At 47.8% G+C, this 24,673-nt stretch overlaps 1 protein-coding gene across 1 annotated transcript in view; it reads right to left on the bottom strand.

The window, feature by feature from the left end:
* Eip75B (Ecdysone-induced protein 75B) overlaps positions 1–24,673 on the bottom strand; it is a 370,621-nt gene that overhangs the window by 124,758 nt on the left and 221,190 nt on the right. Inside the window, exon 2 of the mRNA XM_065430960.2 lies at positions 18,507–18,597. The gene's annotated coding sequence lies outside the window, so the exon portion shown is untranslated. The remainder of the gene's footprint in view (positions 1–18,506; positions 18,598–24,673) is intronic.

The raw sequence follows: 24,673 nt of genomic DNA, 5'->3' as shown, positions 1-24,673 counted from the left end.
GTTGCCTCGGTAGGGGGGGGGGGCAGGGGGGATGGCACACGCGGCAAATTTGAGTTTGTGTGATTCTTGTAAGCAAGATTTTCGGTGCTGCAGGTAGCACAAGTTTGACCACCCCGCATGACAAATGTTCAATACATTTGGAAAAACAAGATTGGGAAGCCAATGACAAATAGTACGCAGTACGTACAGACGCTAACATTATACAGAGTTGCAGAAGGCTGCGAATTGTGGTGTTTTCTTCCTTTTTATCGATCTAGTTGTTATGGCATTGGAAATATTAGCGACAAATACAGTGTGTCGCCTGCTTTTCCAAAACATTTTTTTGGTGTATGAATGAAGTTTCATTATTGGGGATATAAGCCCTTACAGATGTTTAGAAGTTTGCTTCCCCACGTGAGGCAGTCATTTGTAATTTAAAAAAAAAGAAAGATTAATAGAAAACCTGGCTCTTCCCGCATAATTTGAGATAGAAGAAACAGCAGTTTCAGTTTATTATTTTTGTTAAATATTATTAAGCAGTTTACTAGCATTCACAGACACTACAAAGTACAAAGTGAAGAGATTTCCACATTGTGCATGTGCGAAACGCAGCAGCTGACATCAACGAAAGTTTTGCTTATACCCGATTCTCACATACGAGGGGAGGGACTCCCCTCCCCCCTGCCTTACCCTCCCTCAAAGTAATCAGGGCGTAAATGACTTCCTTTCCTTCAAAATAATCTCAATGAGGCCAATGTCTCATTGAGATTGTATTATAATATTAGAAGTCCAATATTTTCTCACATTGTTCGAAGCAACTCTGGAGCTCCTCAAGCTTAAAAGGACCGACAACCAATTTTTGTTCTATCCATCTTTTTTTTTTTTAGTGCAATAGAAAACTCACCGGTCACAGTGTCGAATCTTGAAGTGGTAACATGGAAAACGCCGCAGAAGATTAGTTATCAGAATTTTTCGATCTGCAGACGCGATAGTGATCATAAAGTGGTAAGCTGGAAATATGCCGGAAACAGTGGTAGGTGATCGAGCGCGACAGCGATTGCGCGCCGGCATTGGTGGGAAGCGGTATAGGGCATGCCAGTAGCGTTATTTATGCAGTGACGGCACCCATTCACAGCACAGTTAGTCGCCGCCATATTGTATTTCATAGGGAGAGTACAGAACAGGTGGTATACTCACTCGCAAAGTCGCGCGCGTGCGCGCGCCACCTTGCAATGAGGGACGCCAACGCTTTGCAGCCGTTCCATTCGTCGCCGCGAAGGCATCGTGCTCGTTATCGTGAACATTTTTTCTTGCTATCTACTAATACGCATAGCATAAAGCGCAAACGCCTCTCTCTCTCTCTGTCTGTCTGTCTCTGTCTCTCTCTAATTCTGGTGTTTTACGCGTCAAAACCACGATCGGATTATGAGACACGCCGTAGTAGGGGCAGTGGGGGAACTGCGGATTAATTTCGACCACGTGGGGTACATTAACGCGCACCCAATGCACGGTACACGGGCTGTATCGCATTATGAAATCTTGTGCAGCGCTTACTCTCTCTCTCTCGCTTTCTTTAAATGAATTTTTCTTTCTCGTAATTCTGTCTCGTAGGTGATTGTTGTGTACAGCATACCACTGACATGTGGCGGAAAATACATCGGCCGCTATGTAAACGATTGCCTAAGAGAGCCCAAACAAAACGTTGCACGGTATACAGAGATGGGCACCTGCCCACACATTGCAATGATTGTGGTTGCTCGCCATTATTTTTAAAGTGCCGCATAGTCAGCTACCACAAGCATAAAACCGGGAAAGCATAGAGGCAAAAGGAATAAACAGCGAAGGGGCTAAATGTAGCAGTACACCGACGACAGTGCTGTCAGAAAAAGAAATGTTCTTTTTGAATTCCTCAGTGCAATAGGAAGCGCCACGTGGCTTTTTGATGATGATGACGATGACGATGACGACGACGACGACGACGATGATGATACAGGGTGTCCCAACTATCACGCACTAGGATTTAAAAATATGCAAACGCCGCGTAGCTGGACAGAACCAAAGTAATTTTATTTGCCGTCGCTTGGAGATACTCATATTATTTCTTTTCGCATTCCGCCATACTGCATAATTAGTCTTAATTAATTAATTAATCAACTTCCGAAATTTTATAATTCGATGCAAATTTTCAATGAGAGAATTGTAGAGCAACATGAAAAACTCCCGATAGAGCTTTCTGTTGCTTGATGCGTACTACATAAAAAGTGTTTTTTGCGAGCGTGAACGAAGCCCGTGAATACACGCAAAGTGCCTCGAGCAAAGGAAAGTAGGCGACGGAAAAGACGGACATCCGAACGTCACCATTAATAGAGGCACACTGGTGCGTCTATGAACGGTGACGTTATTGAAGTTATTAAAAACAAAATAAATGTTGATATGTTCGTATCAATACACACTGTGAGTGCATCAGTTGTTCATTCAAATCGGACAGTTATAAATACAATGTTGACTGGAATCACTGGAGCCTTTTTATTTGTTCGCAACTGAAAATCATACTTAAACGTTCTATTTTGTTTTAATGTCTGAAATTTCTAACTAACACCATTGAACTTGCGAGACAATCAATGGAAAATCTGTGAGCACCTCTACTCGGCTGGGTGCACTGGCGTAACCGGGGGAGGGGGGGGGGAACATCGGGCACGTGCCTTTCCCCCTCCCCCTCCCTCTCGAAATTTATATGGTAGTACGCAGCCTGTCCAGCTGCTCCTCTCACCCTCCCCCCCCCACCCCCCCCCCCCCCCGCTGAAAGAAAAGGTTCTGGCCACGCCACTGGCTGTGTGCATGTGCAGTAACAATAATAATAATAAAGAAAGAGTGATGGACACGACATGTAATTTCCGCGCAAAGCGGCCATATCCGAGCGCTCCTGACATGCTCGGTTTCTGTGTAGGGGGATAACTGGAAGAGGAATGCCAGCGTGCTTTACATCAGTGCTTTTAACTTCATTGTAAAAGATAATTTATTATGGGCTCGCAATAATCTCCGAACCTCCAAGTGGCATTGACAATATAACATTGATAATTAAAAACTTACTTATCGCTTGTATACAGTATACAGGTTGTATACTCGTATATGGGAAAGTCCGGCAACACTTGTTATCTTCAGCTCATGGGTGATTTATACGACTTAATCTGAGCCAGTAGGAAAGAAGTAAAATGGTTTGAGACTCCTGACAGATATTTACTCAAGTGCTTTATCATATGTAGTATTGTAATACCGGCATATTAAGCGCTGATTGATAGCTATGTGCATTACGTGTCACGTCAGTCGCTGTTCCCCCCCAAAAGTTAGATTAAATGAAGTTATACTGCCTCGTATGCTGAATAATGCTGTTCTCATTAAGAGTGGTTGATTCTACTCAAACACAAACAACTTATTAGTGAAATTAACTGAACCTCTCAGCACCTATATGATGAGTAAAAACCAGAGGCTCTATGTCAGGTAAAAAGTACGCGTTGGGGCAAAATAACAGGAATTTGAAACAGTACTTAAGACAATAAACAGGCAAAACTGGACATTATTACACAATGTGCGAAATATGCGACGAACTTGCATTGAAATATGTATGCCCCACAAAAAACGCGTGCGTCTTGTACACGTGTAAAAAAAAAAGATAAGAAATACGGAATTCTGAGTCTCGTTGTGAGAAGGGTACAAACTGCTGAAGGAAGCCGTTGGTATACTCTGCGGGCTCAGTCAAATTAAATCACCAATTAATATTACATGTTTTCGACGAGGTGGATGATCTCACACCGTAAAACAGGCCTCTGCAAGCCTCGAGTGCGCAGCTGCTCGCCGTGAGAAATGACCGAAGGTGGCAACATGCCTATTAGTGGAGCCGCTCGCGCGTTTGTAAACTGAAAGGGGGCAAAAGAAATGAATTTGGGTGCGCAGTGGCGCATTACAGTTGAATTCTCCACTTTAATTGACGAATCGTCCACGCAGTTCCGCAGTAATGGGCCGAAAGCCGACAATGAACACAGTCGATATATAATCAATGTAAAAATGATTAAATTATAGGAGAACACTCGTAAGAGAACAGCCACCACCTTTATTTGTCCATTCACGTAAGTAATGACAACGTTTCAGCGACAACGTCGTTGCTTTAGACCGGTCGAGACTGCAGTAACAGCGTTTGGAGCCGCATACGTTTAAGCGAAACGGCGGAAAAGACAGGAAATAAACAGGTCATTTTTCAGTTTGGTATGCTGCAGATGGGCTACTTTAGTGATCTACGCCCAAAACAGACGCTCGTGGTCGCCATAAAAGCGGTGTCATGGCTGTTTACCCCAAAATTTCTCATATAGGGAGGTATGATGCCCGCGGGCGACTATGTGGATGGGCTGATGTGTTGAAGCGAACTCAAATTTCAATAGATATTTAGAAACAGAAAAGAAGATGAGGAGGAAGAAGAGTCCTTAGCTCCTTATCAGTCTTAGACTTCACGTTTGTAGCGCATGCGTGGCATTTTTGCGCCAATCCTAACCTAAAAGAAGTAGTTACTATTGCAAACCCAATCGATGCTAATCTCTTCTTTTGTATTTTTATTTCATTGAAGAAACAGTTGTAATGGACAGATGTTGAAAGTATTCCGGGACTCCCGTATGACGTTGATTTGTATTCCCAGCATCGACGGGTTTCGAGCTTATTGCCCTCCGATCGAGGGCGCCATTGATTATATTCACCAATAATTGACCAATCGGTGCGTGATATTCTGCGACTAAAAGGCGACCCTACAATGTCTTTTGGCATGTACTGGTCACTGGACTTGTGAACAAACTTTTGTCTGAAATAAGAGAGAGAGAGAGAGAGAGTACAGAGGAAGGCAGGGAGGTTAACCAGAGGTAGTTCCGGTTGGCTACCCTGCACGGGGGGAAGGGTTAAGGGGGATAAAAAGAGAAAGAGAGTGGAAGGGGGAGATAGAGAGAAAGCGAGACGAGCACTAACAAACCGCGTGCACTACAGAGCAGTAGGTGGCGGCGTTCTTAAAGTCTATCGTTAAGCCCCGTAGACCGCAGGAACCTTAATAACGCGACTAAGGTCTTCAACGCGGATGTTCTTTCAGAGCACTGACCTAAAGCTTTCAGTTCTGATAGTGGACGATTGTCCAACTGGTCCAGTACTCTGTACATCACCTGTCTCAGGGCACTATACCGCGGGCAGACACAGATAATGTGTGTGAGCGTCTCTTCGCTGTTGCAGGTGTCGCACGTGGGGCTGTTGGCCATCCAAATTAGAAAAGCATATGAGTTCGTTAAGGCAACGCCTAGCCACAGACGGTACAGCATCGTCTGTTCACATCGTGCTAACCCAGGCGGGAGGTGCATCCGTATGTCCGGAGACAACGAATGCAAACGACACATGCTGTAAACGGTCGAGTCCCACAGGGGCAAATCACAATCACGGGACATCAATCACTGTCCAGCCGCAGCGTCTGTTCGCGAAAGCGGAATGAAGACTAATTGACCACTTTCATGCGCATATCGGGTGGCTTCGTCGGCGTGGTCGTTCCCACTGATGTTACAATGTCCTGGAAGCCATTGGAAGATTATGTCATCACACCCTTGTCATGGCTGTGATGATATATGTGTTGAATTTCTGAGGCCACTTGTTGATTGGGTCCGCGGCGCATGGGGCTTTGTATGCACTGAAGGGCGGCCTTCGAGTCACTAAAGACAGTCCATTGTTGCGGTGGTTCCTGCTTAATGAAATCAAGTGCAGCACGGAGTGCCGCGAGTTCTGCACCCATCGATGTGGTCACACATGAAGTTTTTAATTTGATTTCTTCAGATTTTGCGGGGATGAAAACTGCAGCAGCAGAGCTGTTGAGTTTCACTGAACCATCTGTGTAGACATGTTGGCGGAATCTGTGCACGTTGTGAATGTGTTCCAAAGTTGCTTGTTTCAAAGATTGCAAAATCGCTTCGGCTTTGTTTCGGATGCTCGGAATTGTCAACTGCACTTGCGGCCGGTGCAGACACCACAACGGGTCGGATAATCGTGTAGCAAGCGTAAATTGCGATGGCAAGCAGGACTGATGTCTTACAATACTTTTGACAAAAGTTGAATGTGGCCTTTTTGCTGGCAGGCAAGCAAGATGGTGGGAGGGAATCCGGGTCAAGTGTCGGAAGTATGCTCTCAGGACATCTGTATCGATGTAGACTGTCAAAGGAACGTCTCTGGCAATGGCCAATGTCGCAGTCTATGATGCAGTTTTTGGGAGACCGAGACAAGTTCTGAGTGCTTGTGCTTGCACACTCTGGAGTTTGCGGATATTTGTAATGGAAGTATTTCCTAGTACAGGTAAGCTGTACCGCAGGAAGCCCAAAAACAGTGCTTTATACAGTTGCAACATTTGATGATACTGTTGCGCCTGAGTACTTCCCGCCGAGGAGCTCAAGAAGGTCCACAATGGCGGCCAAACGCTTTGTCATGTACGAGACGTGAGGGCTCCAAGATAAGTCTCTATCAATGATCACGCCAAAAAATCGGTGCGTTCGTCTATATCGTATAGTTTGGTCCTTAATCCGCAAAGCATATGGGGGCATCGCTTTGCGGGTAAAAGCAACGAGTGCACATTTCTCAGCTGAAAGCTCCAGGCCTTGCCTTCTTAGATGTGTTGACACAGCCGTTGAAGCTTTCTGAAGTCGCGCGCGGAGTTGTACACGTGTCACTTCTGAAGTCCATATGCAAATGTCGTCTGCATATACGGAGAGCTGAACGGTTTGCTTTAACGTATCAGCGAGACCAACGAGCACAAGGTTGAAAAGGGCAGGGCTGAGTACTCCGCCTTGCAGTACACCACGAGTGGTATAGCTAGATGGCGTTGGTCCGTCTTCAGTCAAAATAAAGAAAGATCTTCGATTCAAAGAGTTGCGTATCCAGCGAAAGGTGCGTCTACCAGTCCCTACAGCTTCTAAAGCGTCCAGAATTGCATGATGATCTACATTGTCGTACGCACCTTTAACATCAAGGAATAAGGCCGCAGTGATTCGTTTCAGATGTTTCTGGTGTTGTACGTATGTTACCAGGTCGATAACGCTATATATTGACGAGCGTCCGCGTCGAAAACCAGCCATTACCTCTGGATAGACGTTATAAAATTCCAAGTGCCATTCCAACCGTGTAACGATCATTCTCTCCATTACCTTTCCGACACAGCTGGCCAGTGCTATTGAACGGTAAGAAGACAATTCCGATGGAGATTTGCCAGCCATGAGGAGTGGAACAAGGCGACTGGATTTCCACGTGGTAGGGACCAGGCCGTCACGCCATGATGCGTTGTATAGGCCAAGAAGTGCATCTCTGGCCTCTTTTCCAAGGTTTGCAAGCGCAGAGTATGGGATGGACGGGTCCTGGTGACGAAGATCGCCTGCACCCAGCAAGTTCGGCCTCCAGTTCTTCGATGGAGAAAGGCGCGTCCATGCGAGGATCTCGGTAGCAAGGGGGGACAAAAGGAATAGGTGCGCAAGGTGAATACGTGAACGCCGGACCAGTGGTCCTTGCGCAGTAATCTTCGGCTACGTCGACTTCTCGGCGTCCTTGATGGAGGGCTAAAGATTTGAATGGATGGCGCTGTTGAGGAGCTCCAGACACTTGTTCTCCAGACAACCGACAGAGCTTTACGCGGGTCGAGATACTCACAAAATGATTTCCAGCGTTGATTTTGCAGTACAGCAAGGCGACGCTGAATTTTCTTTTTGAGTGCGTCTCGCCTCTCTAAGGTCATAGACCGATTTCGTCCGTCTGTACTGTCACTCCGCTCTCCGGCGGATTGCACGGAGGATCTGTATTTCCGCATGAAAATCTGTGTATTTCTCCAATGGCCGAAATGAACGCATAGCATCCTGCATAGCCTTGGTAATCTGAAATTTTAGTGTGGACGAAAAGCCTTCGTGGCATGCGTCAAGTGATTTAAACACGGGCCAATCTATTGTTTGTTTAAAATTTGATGGAGCGGATTTTGTTAGGCCTTTTATCTTCAGGTAGGTATTAATGTGGTCGCTTCCGTGGGTTTCTATATCTGTGAACCAATGGACGCAGTGAGTGAGGCATCGCGAAACAAAAGCCAAGTCTAAACAACTACTGTACGACCAGCCGCGCAGAAACGTGGGACTGCCATCATTTAGAAAGAAAAGTTCATGGTCGCAAGCAAAGGACACGAGGGTTCTCCCTTTGGAATTTACCTTGTTGCTTCCCCAAAGCGAATGATGCGCGTTGAAGTCCCCATCAACAACCCATGAACCAGGAGTAGCATCTATAATGTGACTTAGTCTCTGTCTATCGAAACGACTTGATGGAGATAGGTAAGCGCCTACTAAAGTAAACGTAAGTTTCAGTTTTTTCACGGTCAAACAGACATACTGGTTATTGTCATGTGGCCGCACTGGATGAACAACGTAAGTAAGTTCACAATGTATGTATATGATAACTTTGCTAATGTCATTACAAGTCGATGACACATAAGGTTCATAGCCTGAGATCCGGACGGGTTTCTGTAGGTTCGGTTCACAGACGGCAATAACGGGGAATCGATTGGTGAAAACCTAATGGCGAAAATCAGCAATACGGGATTTCAGTCCACGGACATTCCATTGCATAACAGACGCTTGCTTGACTTTCCTGAGGAAAGGCTGACGCGGTAGATCCATTTTGCTTGGTACTCGAGGCTCGCAAGAACCGGATCCAGGCCGTCCAGAACTTGTAGTGCACCTCGAGCGGATGGCGTCTGCATGTAGTTTATTAACACGCGAATGACTTTCATTAGAGATTTGATTATGGCGATGACTTGCTTATATTGACCTCGTACGTGATATGTTCCGTCATTGGTGCGTCGCTAGTCCACCGTCGATCTTTGTTGTGCTGGAGGATATAATGTTGGAAGTGCAGGCCAGTCGCTTGTAGTAGACGTATTCACTGCGTTACCAGGCACCGTGTTGTTAGTGTGGGTGAGCGCCTTGGGAGCACCAGCTGCAGGAAGTAGCATTTGTCTCACGACGCTATCAGTATTTCTAGTAGACGAAGATGGCCTGCGGTGACGGTGGACACGACGCCGTCGCACTTTGGCGGCGGCCTCTCTGTGCGTTGAATTGTCTCTCACCATTTGTTTTAGGACTTTCAGCTCAGTCTTGTGTCTCGAACAGTCTTTCGACAATGCTTCATGGGGACCAGAGCAATTGGCACACTTGAAATCAGTCACACGACATGCATCAGCGCTGTGCTGCTCAGAACATTTTGGGCACATGGTCGAATTTTCGCATATGCCGCTGACATGCCCAATCTTCAAACAATTACGGCACTGAAGATGTCTTGGAACGAACGGTCGTACTGGATGACGAGAGAATCCAACTCTCACGTGTGACGGCAAGCTATCTCCCTTGAAGGTTTTCTCACACAACGTCATTCTCCTAGGCGACGGATTTCAATAATAGTTGTATCTGCTGTGGCGGGTTTGGCCAAAATAGGCAGATCGTTGTCGTTGATTGACTCATCGACATCATAAACCACACCTGATGTAGTATCGCTGTCCTGTGGTATTATGGTGCAAACATTTATCTTGCCTAGCATTTTGACTGTACTCAAGACATCCAATGCTGCTCTGTTCTTGACATCAACTGCGGGAATGTTCTTACGGGTGTTAATTCTCATATCAGTAATCTCATTCGGAACACGAGCCTCCAGTGTGACAGATATGGCTTGCCTGTTTAGCCGATTCAGGTCGTCGGTCGGCGTCTCGGGCAAGAAGAGGATGGTATGAGCCGCGTCATTGGTCTTTGCCGCCGCCGTCGTCCTTGTTGAAGACGAGGAAGCAGTGACGATTCTCCTCTGACCTTCTTGCCTTACAACTGTCAAGTAATCCCTGTCATCCGATAGATCTTCTGAAGCAGAGTAGTACAGCAGGGTGTCCTCGCTGCCTGTGTCGCTCATGAGGTGATTGCGCTTCCTCGGAGCCCTTGACGCTGTGACGTTTGGCTCCTCCGGATGTCTAGCTGACTCCGCTTCCATCGCCGAAGGTCTCGGGAGCGGTGCCTCCCGAAAACACGCAGGAATACTCGTAAAATGAGAGCAGCGGAAAAACGGGGTTCTGCGCAAGAGCCACTTCTTCGTCGTCTCGTCAAATACGAGAAACGTATCCGGATGTGTTCACGAAAGGACACAACAACGTGTTTCAGCGGCTGCATTGGAGTATCTCCGGCAACGAACTTGCCGACGAATCTGCTAGAAAAGCACACGAAAGAACAAACCTTGTTTTTTATATATTTATCGATGACTGGCACAGCACAGCACCTATAAGCACGCAAGCACATGATATGACATTTCAGAAACATACCTGACTTCATTCACCATCGGTTGCCTTCATTCGACCCTTCTGTGCAACTGCGTCTGTTACCTGGTCTTCCCCGAAGTGAGGAAACCGTGCTGTGTCGCTCGCGCTTGGACGTTGCATTCACCAATGCGTATTCATTCTTGATTGGAGTGGTCGATAGCGCCCACTGCAACGCGCATGGTGTTGAGGAGGCGAGCACCATCTGCGCTACAGCCCGTCATTTGAAAAATAAAAGGCTTGACCTTTGTACCGCTCTAAAGCAGCTAGAAGACCTTTCTCGATGAACAAGATGTTGGGACGATGGCCTCGCATATCACAGCTGCAGAAGAGCGCAAAAGCCCTGCTGCAATTTTTGAAGGCTACCGGACGGAGGGGCTCTCTGTGACACAGAACAGAGAACTGTCACTGCGTCAGTGACATCAACAATGAACTTTATCTCCTTCTCTAAACTTTTTCCTCTCGTCTTTTGCTTCCCCAGTGCAGGATAGCTAACCGGAATCAGTCGTCCTGCTAAATATCCATGCTTTTCATCTATGCTGATATCTAAATTTCCCTCTCTAATTTATCAAGCACCAAGGTGCCTGACCTTGTCACGTAGCCGAGATCGTTGCTGTTTTGTTAGCATCCGGTAAAACAGTCCAATGTTTGATGAAAACTCCGGCAAAATAAGTCGCTATTAACGTTACATTCGCGCTCCTTACTTTGTTTTACTTAATTAAAGCCACCCAAAAGAACACATACATGCCAGGTATCATTCGCGAGATCTGTAAAAAGAGCAATATTATACACTTCTGCACTTGTCAGCATGTTCCAAGCCGTTTTAACGCTCTGTAACAAGGCATGTATCGACATCTTTGTACCTGCCATTCAAATCAACGAGAGGCTCCTGCTTGAAGAAGGCGAGCCTGTTAAAAACGATGTAATGGCGTTTGTGGAACAAAGAGTTGATCCGATTGAGAAGCACGCTGCCGACAAGCTGAAGTCACGGAGCCCAGTTCGCGCAACATATTGAATGGCGTATGAATGCCCCGTTTTGCGAAACGCGTTCGTTTACGCACCGCCCACCGGACACCGAGCGTACAAGGAAAGGCGGGGTTGGGGGTTGTATTAACGCGTCCATTGTGGGGGGCTCCCACGATAAAGAAGGTGTCCCGGCGCTTCGTCTTTCTTGCGGGACACGCCGAGGGAGCGGACTCGGGCGGTCCCGTCCGCGCGGGCCTCGAAGAGCTTTCGGCACGCAGCCGCGCGTCGCCATTCCCCCGGTGCCGCTCTTTTTCGCATTCAGCTGTCAGCCGCGAAGTGCACGATCTCGCTTTCGACGCGCAAGCGAGAGGAGCGCATTGTTTGCGTACGCAGTAAACAGCGCTCGCGGCAGCCGCTCGTCTGCCTGAGGCGCGGCAAGCGAGGGAGGGTCTGCCGGCCGAACGAAGCGCACATCGGGCTAATTGGGCGAGTAATTTGTGAAAGGGACGCGGCTCGCGTGCGCCGGTCGGGCGCATGCATAATTGCGTCACTGGGCGGACAACCTTGACCGCGTTGTCTCGTCCGCCGGCTTCTCCGGCAGTTCGTTTTCCAGCGAGGCGCTGGCAGCCGTCGGCTAGCGCGGCCGATCTGTCGCTGCGCCGCGGCGCGCTGCTTTGCGCGTGGAAAAATAAAGAGAGAGGGGGAGGGCGGGACGAGGACGGGTTGGCCTCTCCTTGCCTCGTCTTACGCCCGGCACCGAACTGTCGTAAGCGGTGCGCTCAGCGAGAGCGCGATGCAGTGTTACGCGAGTGCACGCGAAGCGTTGTTACGAGCCGATATTGGCACGGCATCGGCAGCTTCGTTGCCGTGAGGAGTTATTACGGAACAATGCAGTGCCGTGCAATATTGTTGCGACGGGTACCGATACAGCGGCTGCACTGCGTTTGATCCCGGGCTACGCTGTTAGCGAGTAAAGTGTCCGCTCTGGTGCATAGCATACTTGTATGGGATCACAAGGGCGTCTTATTCACACAAGACGCACATCGGATCACAAGAGGTCGCGTTGATAAGAAGTGGCCCAAAATATTGGTTTCAAGAAGCTGAGGAAAGAGTGAATGAAGCTCATCGAAAAGTTTAACCTCTCGTAAAAAGTGTGGCAGGGGATGACGATACTTTTTGACAGAAGATTCCACAGGTTGCACATTATACTGACAGTATTATAAATCTAGCACTGAGACTAAAGACGACGTCACGATGCCTGACTGGACATTTATGCGCATGTGTATTGCACACAGCATCGAAAAACGGTTCACAAAAATACGAATGAAATAATTGTGTACCACATATATTAGAGCCTAAACAGGCTATTCAGTTGAAGGCACAGGCGCAGTTGAAGGCACAGGCGCAGGAGAATGCATCAGTCAGGAAGACAGAGAGAGAGAGAGGTTTTATTTAGGGCGACACTTATCCGTGATGGAGAACCAGGATTGAAACTGGTGCATGAACTGAAAGAACAACGATAACTAATAAGGCAGGCGTACGACAACAAAATATTATTAACCCATTACATACATATATTGTTTTGGAAGCAGATACATTTTCAAGAAATTCCCGACCTGCGTTAACAAAATTGTGATATTTGACAATAAACTGCTTGCATTCCATATGTTCCAGTCTTTGTATAGACAACAGTTTCCTGCGCCATTTTGTAGGAACACTTCGGGCAACTGCAAGCATATAGATATGTTGCATCCCATAGAATGCATTTGTATATTCATATTGCTATAAGGATACAGGTGTCAAAAACAGATAAAACACTGTAATTCTAGAAAAACGCTTATGTGTGTTGATGTCGACCGAGATTTTTTCATAAACCGATACGTTTGGTTTGGTTGTAAAATCTGTGCGCTGTCCATTATCAAAGTTTAACTGGAAACAATTATAAAAGTAATTATAAATACCAAGTTCTTCAGCTAGCGATAACGCTGTTTAATTTGAATATTTCAGTCAGGCCATGGCTGCCATGGTAGGTAAAGCTGATTTATCGTCCTTCTCAATAGAAGAAAATAGAAATAAAACACGGTAAATTGAAAATTGCGCTCAGAAACTTTAAAAGTTACGCTGAGAATCACACTTATGCACGTGCGCTCGACGTTGGGAGCGACGACAACAGGCGTGCTAAACTCGTCGTGCACACGCGCCAGTTTGTTTGTTCTTTGTTTGTTTCTTTGCATGCGCACAGAGATTCCTCAAGTTCGTATTTCTCAGCAGTCAACAACTATTTCTTAATTTTCCAGCGCGGCACCAAGATAACTGGAGAGCTATAGTTCAAGCGAAGTTCAACGTTTCCTAGAATTCGATATATTCTTTACAGTGCTGTGTAGAGAGAGAGAGAAGTTTAATGATACGAAATGCCGAGAGGTCGGCCTGAGGTATTCCTCTAGCCAGCTACTTGGCATTGGGGGAAGGGGAAGAGGGAAAGAAAGAGGGAAAGAAAGAGGGAAGAAATAGGTGCATGATGGGTGACGATGACGATAGAAGGAAGATGTAGAACATATGGCAAGCAATTTGGCATGCTCACAGTCTGCGATCCAGGCCAGTAATTTTTAAAAAGTTCAGTAATGCCTGAATGGCCCTGAAACTCGATTGAGCATCTGGCCACGGGCCTAGAATAACACACACTTAAGGATAACACACATAGCAGATTGCGCTGCTGTTTAAGTTTTGCTTCCTCGTGGCATTCTAACTAGATTTGTCTCCGACCAAAACTTCCTTACTTACAGAGCTGGAGCTATAGTCAAGTGATCGCCTCGTAGGAGCAGTCGCGGAGCGGTGGGCCTTTTGAAATTTCTTGCTTGTTTCTTGGGTAGGCAGGGGATGAGAGGTAGGCAGGAGAGGTGTGGGGTAAAAGGCTGCGAAGTTTCGGCTTTTGCAAAACAAACAGCAACTGAAGGGAATCATTTCGTTTTAGTGGTACTCTAAAATGACTTTATTGTTTTAAGTTAACTGATTTCTCGAAGTACCTGAATTCCTTATGTATATTTATTCTATAAGCATGTGAAAGTGGAAATCGCCTTTACCATCAGACACGAACCATATGCGATGATTTCTTGCATCATTTACGAACCGCAGAAAGCTGGAACTTTAATGAAATAGTACAAAAAGTCCGTACTTTCAAGTAAAGTCTTTGACGCGGCGTAGGGTAGAAAACCGGACGCTTGTCTGGTTGATTTCCTCACCTTTCCTACCTTGGCTTTCTCTCTCTCTGACGCGGCTCCGACAATAACACAAGCCAATTTATGTTAAACAACTACTGAAGAAACGAAAACTTGTAGCAGTCATTTCTATTATGCGAGTTTTAAGGTATGATTCTTTGCACTTATCGCAGGCACAGGGTTACCTAAATGTGAAATTAATTTTAGAGCCTTCACATGACGTGGGAAGAAGTGGTAAACAGAGGTCAAACAAGGTGCGTCGCTGGAGCGACGTTTCTTGTTCGACCACTGTTAATCCTTTCAAGCCTTCCTCTCCTTTGAGGTTCTGTTTTGCTTGAACTTACAAGGAAAAAAGTGAGTACGCCACTACCTTGCCAATGCAATCACTCTCTGACATAGGACGAGTAAACAGGAACGTTTCGATGAAGGGTGTTTTAAGGGTAATGCCGACCACTGATTAGAACATGAATGTCGGTGCGTTGTCTTTCTGTCTTCCTTGTTTCTTGTGATCGCGCAAAAGTAAAACGAAGGAAAAAGTAAAATAAATTATTTCAAATGACAAGCGATGAAGACGCCGTTTTTCTGTTTACTGATTTATTTATTTATTTATTTATTTATTTATTTATTTATTTAGATAATGGGAGGGGCGTGCGCGACGGAGGGGGGGGGGAGGATTCTGCCCACTTTCATACGACCCACTTCACGGTCACCATCGTCAGCCCACCACATAACCGTCGCATGATCAAACGCTTTTTGGGTGTCGCAGTCGCTGCGCGATTTCTCCCGTGAAGCAGTGCTCCGAAGTCTGTCAGTGCTTCCGTTTGTTCCCAGTATCGGTTGCACTCACGGCGTCACTCGCATTCCTTTACCCTTTAGCCTCCGTTGCCTTCACGCGAGTAAAAGCGAGAAGGGCGCATCCCGTCGTTTTCACGACCTCAATCAGCACATATTCAACAAGATCCTGCTGCCGTTGTGCTATCCAGATTCCGGAATCCCGTCTTAGGTGTTCCATTTAAGTGCGGGGATGACCGGTTGGAGTGGTGGTGGTCATCCACCCGCTCGCGTGCCCCTCCTCGCGTGAGCACAAAGAGAGCTCTCACAAGCTGTGTGTGACATCGCGAGGGGACCGCGCGGTGGGTGGCCCCCTTGACAACGGCGGCGTCGTCAAAGCGAGGACGTCGTCGGCGTGAGTTCGGCGGACCCCTCTCACTCCCCCGTTCGGGTCGCGGCCCGGAGCCCGGGACGTAAGCGCGTTGCGCCAGCAGCCAGCGCCGCGTATCTGGGCCGTGCGACCTTGGCGGGAGTCGGTGGCCGCTTTCTGGGTCTCCGGGTTGCCGCAGCCTTGGCCACGCTGCGGCGAGCGCTCCACTTCGCCCGCGGGCGCCCCGCTGCAGCAGCACGGGGCACGCCTGCGTCGGCCGCCTATTTCGGCAGCCCGGGTCCCGCGCCGCGGACGCCCGAAGGGGATGAGAGAGAGACCCTCGCTCGTGGCAGTTCACTTGTTACGCGCGAAGTCCACTCTCGCTATGACAAACGTGTAATTACTTCTCCACGCTGACATAACTCGGGACCCGGACACTTGGTTGCTAAACACAGTACCTTATGAAAAAAAAAGAGGAAAAATTGCAGAGGTCCACATTAGGGAAAGCCTTAAATTCTAGCTTAAACAGCGGTTGTTAGCGAGACGGTAACGCTGATGATGACTACCAACGATGGTATTACGATGTCAATTTCTATAGGACGGCCCGACGCCTTACACAGCGCGGAGCCGGGATCGAATCATACGTGTCGATAGGGTTTCGTTTTACGATGACTTCCCCTCCAGATGATCAACGGTGCCAAAACAAGGTAAGCCTCAGTCAGGAGCCAAAGTTTCGACGAGTCACTTTGTCTAAACTTTGTCTCCAGGCTGGGAAAGTTTTCCTTGTTTGGCCACCGTTGATTACCGAGCTTCAATCTACCTGCGAACCTCTGTTTTCGTTGGATTGCTTGTGCCGAGGACGTCGGTGAGAGACATGACGTGATGGTGATGGTGATAGTGATACTCCGAAAAGACCTTATGAAAGCTGTCTCAAGTACTCTTGACAATTATCGCCATTGAAGAAGAAGTTTCAAGTTCGAAGTTTATTGATTACTATTAGAATATTAAACTACAGGAAAAGGGGCCTCAGAACGAAAGCCACGAAAAGTGGCTTGAAATTAATAGCTTGAAAGTTAAAGGAACCACCATTTCGCGCTGACAGACTGAGACGGCTGTTTTTCCGTGTTTCATAAACGTGGAGTTAACTTAATGCACAAAAATATCCTTACCGTGCTTATGGTCAAGGAGCTGGCAAAAGAAAAAAGAACACGCTTTGGCAAATAAGCTTTACTAAACTGTGGTGCCACAGTGTCCCCTCATAGGCGTATATGAAGCCGTCACATGGTTCGTCCATTAGACCCGTCCCAGACCTATTTTGTTAGGTCTATCTTGCTTGTCTTGTAGTTTAAATAACCCTGAGGTGCACCTAATGCAATCGTGCCCAACTGGAGAGATGAGGGAAGCATACCGCATAAGTAAGAACCCGGGCCGATGTGCGCGTGTTGGCCCTCCTTGTCAGTGCTCGACAAAGAAATGTCTTTTGTAGATGCCAACGAGGCACAACACTCACTTACCACTTATGCGTTTGTTTTTACTTTATCTTTTTCGCCGAAAATGCTCATCATGCTTTCATGCCTTCGAAAGGAAACTGGCGTGCTTCCACTGAAAAAACTTGTGCGCAATACATGTATGTATCTGGTGTCGCTTACTTTTGTTTCTTGCAAAATAAACTTTCGTTTGTTAGTCGGCGTTCGTGTCCTCTGGTATTCTCTCCGTATACTTTTCGCATAAATTTCAACATTGAAGTTTCGCAGTTAAAGACAAATTTGTCCTGGTCCTGGGATGGGACAACGGGGCACTTTCTCTGCCATTCGAGTTAACCGGGAGGCTAGCACCGGATGGCAGTGCGACGCCGAAATAATCGAACGATTGAAAGGCAGGAGCATTGAATGGGTAAACCAAAAGGGACCTCTGTATGCAGTTTCGCACTACTTTCGAGCAAATTAAAATTTTCCTTTTAAGAATAAATAATATATATTCGGCTTAGTAAATTAGGCCTCTAGAAAATTATGATCTTTGCTTACACTTTGAAAACGCAGGAAAGTTCGCGTAAGGCTGACACGTTATCATTGATATATACTATAAACTCGATCAAGATAATATACCCATGTATGCTTTCCCTAAAGGTGTCCTTTAATGGAAAGGAATTACATTCAAGCTTGCAAATTATCGTTAAACGAGGGCGTTCACCAGTGTACGCGTACTTATGTGGGATCTTCGAAGATGTCTGCAGCTCACACTGAAGTCTCGCGCCTGGCAACCTTGTCTTTAGCCTTAAGGTACAGCCGGTTGCGCAAACACAATAGGGGTAGAATGGAAGACAATAATTTGAAAATTATATTCTCATTTTGTTGCGACAAAAGAAAAATAAAATAAATCGACTAAATGAAGGCTAGTTTCCTGAATATCGCGCCCAAACGGCGTAGCCAGGAGTGTCAGTGTGGAATCACGGATTTCAATAACTTTACAGCTGTTTCGGACGTTTCTTATATCGAAGAAGTTATCGAAAACGTTTTTAGAAAAAAAAAACATACTTTACGGACAATTAAGATCCAGGAACAGTTTGGTGCAATCTATACACAAGCACGACTAAGAAACAGTCGGTAACCAAGATTGTTAGGTTAAGTGTTTACACTTTATTGACAAACAGTTCATTAGACCCCGCTTAGGCACCATAGGATGCAGCTATTTCAAGATGGTGTCGCCCCCCACCTTCCGCCTTGGCGTCCGCCATGATGCGCATCTTTGAGGCAATCGCCACACTGCGTGGACGACATCATTTAAGTCAGAATAAAGAAAGATGTAATGTTGTGAGCAGACTTACACTGCGCCCACTTATACGCATCGCCATTCGGTGTTCGGCGTCATCCTCAGGTACATTGATGATCATCATCGTAGGCGTCGGCCGCCGCATTCTGTGGAGGAAAATAAATTAATTAATACCCGTATTTGAACATCGTTGCGTGAGTAGTGAACAACACTGGTAAATCACGATATGAAACCGTGTCCTTCCGCGTATTCATAGGTGACCACGATTTTAGCTGTAGATATAGTAGACGCCTGCCGACCGTCAAAGCGAACACACCTTTAGCGAAGGCAGACGGTTAATGACATTGTCTTTATGAACAAAACACCTCTGTCAATTCGATTCGTTGAAATTAGGAAGATGAGTCTGGGAAATCATTGGCATAACCTATAGCGAAACATAAAAGCCAGTGCTCGACTACTTGTTTATGAGAACAAAAAACAAAAAACAAACCAACAAACCAACAATATAACGAAACAAAAGCAAAACAACGTTCAGCCCACATATATTTTTGCAAGTAGTAGTACAAGCTCTAAAAGAAAGAAGTATTACCGTCATGTGCGGAGGACACAATACGCCTAGGTGTGCTAACCTACTGCAAGTACAGCTTGTCTTTAGCTTTCTGTTTTTGTCTACATTTGTGTTTCTGATACAGTGGCGAATCTGAGACAGCATAGTCTGTCGTCAAAGTCATTGAATCACGTAGTACCAGTCAGTAGGCATCGAATGACGGTTTGAATCAGTACTGGGTGTGAGTGATGCACGGAGCTACAGTGATTAGGAAGCAGAAGCACACTATCTTTAAGGTTGGGGTCAAGTCACGATGTAAAAAAAAAAAAATGCACAAGAAAAGCACGACAGAATGCGTGTGAGTAGTAAACTTAAGGACGCGGAGCCTCATTCATGTAAGACACGTCCTCATTCCAGACGCCGCGCACATATATAGGTTCGTGGCAGGAATACTACTACGTTCTATAAAACGCAGTACTCGTGCGATGTAGCTTAAGGAACGAAAAGTGCAGTCCCGTATACCCGAAGACAATGTTTGTAAACAACAACAATAACAACAACAACAACGACAACGACAACAACACCAACAACGACAACAACAACAACCGCAATTTCAGATGAACTCAGTGGTCAGGGGACAACTTAGAAAAGGTTTTTGTTAACTGCTTCATTCTGACCGGGAGCTTCGTTACCGACTCGCTCACTATAACCATTGCCTTACGCCCACTGTCAAAGTCCACTTCACGAATTGACACCTCGACCTCGGTGTCGTAAGCCAACATTCGCAGCGCCGAGGTGTGACTTCTCAAAGAATAACTAAGCTGTCTTTACTCCGTGACGAATGAGTAGAACGATACGTACTGTTGTCAGAGCAGGGATATCACTACCGTTTAGGCACACAGAGTGTAGTGCCCGTTCTTACAATAGTTTACGACCGGGATCTGATGCAACTTAGACAGGTTAGTAGCTGTATCGTCAAGCAGGGTGGCTGCCCTCACTGCGCCAACAGCTCGAGTTCCTGTCGCACGGAGGCAGCAAGTGAGCCTACAGCCTGCAATAAAATCCCGTTCGCTGTAGTAACGAGCCCTATAGCAAACAGTGATACCGCTGAGCTGCGTTGGTCATCCGGCTCGATTATACGGCGCGCCGTCATTGGATTCCCGTCCCTCCGCGATTTACCGCGTCATTTTGTAGGTCGGCCGGACGTATTGTGCAATTGGCCTATAATCCTCGAAGAACTCTGTAACAAGACGGCGAGTTACTTGAACCCCGGCGGTCCTTAAACCCCGGCCCTTATCGGTCGGAGGCGAATCGGGCAGGGGCCTCGGCGCGTTTGCCTGCACGCGCTATCGGCGTGCGACGACAGCGGGCGGGATTTCATTATCGTCCGCAGGGCCGCCGTTTCCTTCCCGGGGAGGCGGGCGCCGCCCGGAGATGCCATGCAAATGGACACGTGTGCGCACGCGCGCGCGCGCGCCGGTTCTCGCTTTTGTTTCCGCACCGGCGCGATAATAATATCGCCACCAGGAAGTGCGCCTTTGTTGCCCCCGCGGCGGTGCACTGCTACTGCAAATAGCCGCGCTGGTCGCGTTCGTATAAGGGCTTGCGCAAGGTCCGCTCCTCTACGCGGCTCGGTTGCATTGTCCGCGCGACGACGACGACGGAAAACAAAAGCGCGCCCCAAAGGGAACACCGCGATTCGGACTTGTTTTGTTTTTGGCCACGGGCGTTCTCTTTCCTTTCTCTTTCTCTCTGAGCAACCGAGCACTCGCTTAGCTAAGCGCCTGTGAACGTTCCGGTCCTCTTCTCCCGTGTTAGCGCTCTCAGAGGTTCTATCCGCCGAAAGCCACAAGTTTTTGTTTTTCGCTAACACTATTCTCGCCTGCAGCGCTGCATGACACGAGTACCAACTTTATGTACGTCGGTAAAGAATAAGAGGTACCCTTCGCGCCCTTAACTGGAATTGTCGCACGTGAGGCTCAAGAGTGTTGCGGCGCAAAAGTGACGAGGGAAGGAGAGGAGATGCATGCATGCCTTGCACAATACAGAAGCGCACATGTGCTGCGGCAGCCCTTGACGCATGTAAAAGGGCGAGGCCTGAAACTTTTCAAAAGACCTTCCCCTTTATTTGTTTTTCCCTTCTTGCGCTTCGCAAACGGAAAATTGCGCAAATGGAAAATTACACACCCTTTCTTCCCCGAGCATATAACACAAGTTCAAGATGATGTTTGTTTAAAGCTCATACCCCCAGGGATCTCGTAGCCTTTAGTGTGACGAGAGTGCTCTAAAAACGGTATTAACTGACTCTGGCGTGACTGACAGGAGGAAGGTTCACGAGGGGAAAAAATCAGGCTTGGAAGTGCTTCCATGCAGTAATGGCACAACACGGGTCGCACACGTAATATGCTTTAGAGGCATATCGTATCTCGTATCTCTTTAGAGGCATCTCGTATCTAGAGGCATCTCGTATATGCGCGTACATCCCGGGCGACGGAGCGCGAGCACAATGAGAAACAAGCTTATAGTTCTCATGAGGTGACATTCATTGGGTACCACTCTTTGTTTGTGGCGCACAAAAATTCATAACGTATATTACTGATGTTGTTCGCTGAAAGGGTCGCGCAGGGGATAAAGGTTCGCAAGAAGTTTCTGCGCAAATGGTCTATTTACCCTGCCCGTTCGTCTCATCTGCAAATTTTCGTGGCAACCGTTCCGGTGGCTCAGTGCCTATTGCGTTCAGCGAGGTTGATTCCTGGTCAAGGCGGACCCATCTATATTGAGACGGAATGCAAAAAACATCTACTTGAGATAACATTTCGATGCACATTAATAGAGAACGTCCGGTAGCCAAACATAATACAGAGTTAGCCTCTACAGCGTGCCTTGTATGGCTCAAGTGTAGCTCAATGATGTAAAAATAAATAAATAAATAAAATCCGAGAACAGCTAAGCACTTAATAGTTGTGAATGCGAGAGCGTTAATGTCCCACTGAACGCCGCTGAGCGGTCCTTCGAGTTATGAACTGCTCGCAGGCAAGCGAGCGCGTTGAGACTCTTGGCGAACGCCTCCTATAGATAGCACAAGGCCGGTTCACTGGGTGCACTTCGATCCGTGGCATCATGCTACCCTGCCCCGACTGCCGTAGAACCTAATCGGGAATCCCGCTCCCCAGTAAGCCGCGGTGAATTTGACGCCACGGCTTTCGTCACGCCGGGCTTGGCAATGGAAATTTCGGTACAAGTAGCATGATGGCCTAAATCAGAGTGCACAGGCCTGCTATCTGAGAGGCGCTGGTTTATCCCAGTGGGTAAGTCACTGGGCTTCTCAGCGTGGGGTCGTAGTTTCGAAACTCACTGCCGTCAACGTTTTTCCTTTCGAATGTATTTAGTTTTTTATACATTAATTTCTTTATAGCGATTACCGAGGCGAAGTTAGAACGCGCGGGTAACACAAGGAACGCGCGGATAACACAGGCTTGCGAGAGCGAGGGTGACGTGGCATCGCGGCGAAGCCTTCTCTCCTCACGCAACAGCTGGCGCTCCAGCGCGTCAGCATGTGGTCCCTCTCGCCCGTCGAGGCGCACATATGACGTGGCGTCGCAGCCAATGGGAATTTAGCGTTTCGTTGCTACAGACGCCGGCTGTTTCGCTGAATGGGCATTCGATGCTTTCGCACCGATAAATCAACCCACTGACGAACTAGCCAAACAATATAGCTGCTACAACTGCAGGTGCTGCAACTAGGTGCTAAACAGCTATATGATTTGGCACTTTTTACGCTGGCGTATGTGTCTAGTAATGGATGCTTCGGCACGAAAATATTTAACAATGGCGCCCATGAGCAGGTCCTGGGTGGACGTCTAGATGTCCAACTCCACTCATAATAGATGTCAACATGCGTTGAACAGAGTGCTTTCTAACCCCTGAGCAGGCTCGAGATTTCAGCCTCCTTTAAATGTGAAAGCCGAGTGTCCGCCGTTTAATCACATGCACTCCGTATGTGTGCTGGGGGAACGAATAACGATGAAGAAAGCTATAACGATTAAGAAAGCTATAACGTCCTCATTATAAACACTATAAACACTACTCAACTTCCTCATGAGCGAAAGCATGCCTCTTCTCCACCGTAAAGCGTTGACGTCCGCATATTTTGGGGCGTGACGAAACAAGGCAGTAAATATGGACTGATACGAGTAAAAGTGACGACACGAGCTCTGGTGTCGGGTCGTGTCGTGTACTTCTTCTCAGTCTATGTATTTTGCGTTGTTTCCATGCTTCCAACTAACTCTAGCCAACTAGCTCAACGTCGTACCAGTTTGCATTCTGTAGATACACGAACCAGGTGAAATAAATGTGATGGGCAATGGTAACGCATTTTTAACCATTGCAACAAGTTGATATGGGTTGACGAATTGAGCGTGCTGTCACTATGGTGCGCTGACTACTTCTCGCCAAAATGCGCGAACTGGAATAGGTCAGGAAGGAAGGAAAAAGTGGAGAAGGAAAGGTAGGGAGGTTAACCAGTTACACGTAAGAAACTTGCCCTCATGGCGCTTGTAATGCGGCGCATAATTCTGTGCAATGATACCTGCAAAGCAGGTGAAAGTTTCTCGACTGCGTGGAGCTTCTCGTTGTAGAGCAATTGAAAACGATGAACTATTACGGCCAATTAGAAAAAATTGTTCTCGTATAATTTCACGAGGGTAGCCATCTAAGTAAAACCGAATGCATTTGACCAGCACCGTCCGTAGGCTCCTTCGCGCTCGTAGCTTTTAATGAACCCTAAGCAATGTCGTAGGTCACTGCCTCTCCGGCATTTCAGAAAGAGCGAGAAGCGTGCATATACTCGTGTAACAGTTTCCCCTACTTCAATTCCGTGCTACGTTACGAGTGAACCGTGGAAGACCTTGGCCTACAACATGGCCATGTGCTCCACATGCGCACTGCTTCGTCGCGATGGCAGCGCGCTCCATGGCTGCTGCCTTCCGTGGGTTGCGACCGGAGCCGCGGGTCCGACGACGTCGGCGGCGGCAGCAGCCGGGGCGACCCTCGCCCGTGGTGGCCGCAGGCGGCGCTAGGCAGGCACGGCAGCACTCGACGACGTCAGCTCGCGCTGAAGCGAAGGCGAGTGCGTTCCCGTTGGAGTTCATGCGCCCTGCGTCAGTGGATCAAGGATAACGGCGAGCCAAGGCTGTTCGGCGGAGGGGAAAAAACAAGCGAGGTTCGCGGCAGCTGCATTCGAACTCCGACGCCTGGTCGTCGACTCCCGGACTCCCAATGCCATCCCACGCGCCGCTGCCGCGGCGGCGTCGCCGCGCTCGACCTCCTTAGGGGCTGGTGGCCGCGCCGATCCTTTGCGGCGGCGGCGGCCTCTCAGGGACGAGCGCCCTCGGCTGCGCGCTGCCGCTCCGTGGTGCCCGACGGCGGATGCACCGCCGGCCGCCTTTGGAGCCAGGAATGCGCAGCGCGCCACTGCGCGCTGACCGCGCACGCGGGCATGGGCTACGCGGGGGACAAAGCTGGCGTGCCAATTCAGCATGCTGGTGAAGCGATGCGAAAAATGGCGAAAAGCGGCGTGACATAAGACTGGGGACAGCGACGAGGTACTCTATCAGTGCGTTCAATGGGGCTGGTTGGTTCATCCTTAGAATAAAAACAGGAACAGCGCTACGGCG

Source organism: Dermacentor albipictus, chromosome 1 (genome assembly GCF_038994185.2).
Source record: "Dermacentor albipictus isolate Rhodes 1998 colony chromosome 1, USDA_Dalb.pri_finalv2, whole genome shotgun sequence".
Lineage (NCBI taxonomy): Eukaryota > Metazoa > Arthropoda > Arachnida > Ixodida > Ixodidae > Dermacentor > Dermacentor albipictus.
The sequence above is the reverse complement of the archived record's forward strand: the minus strand, read 5'-3'. Positions and strand labels throughout refer to the sequence as shown.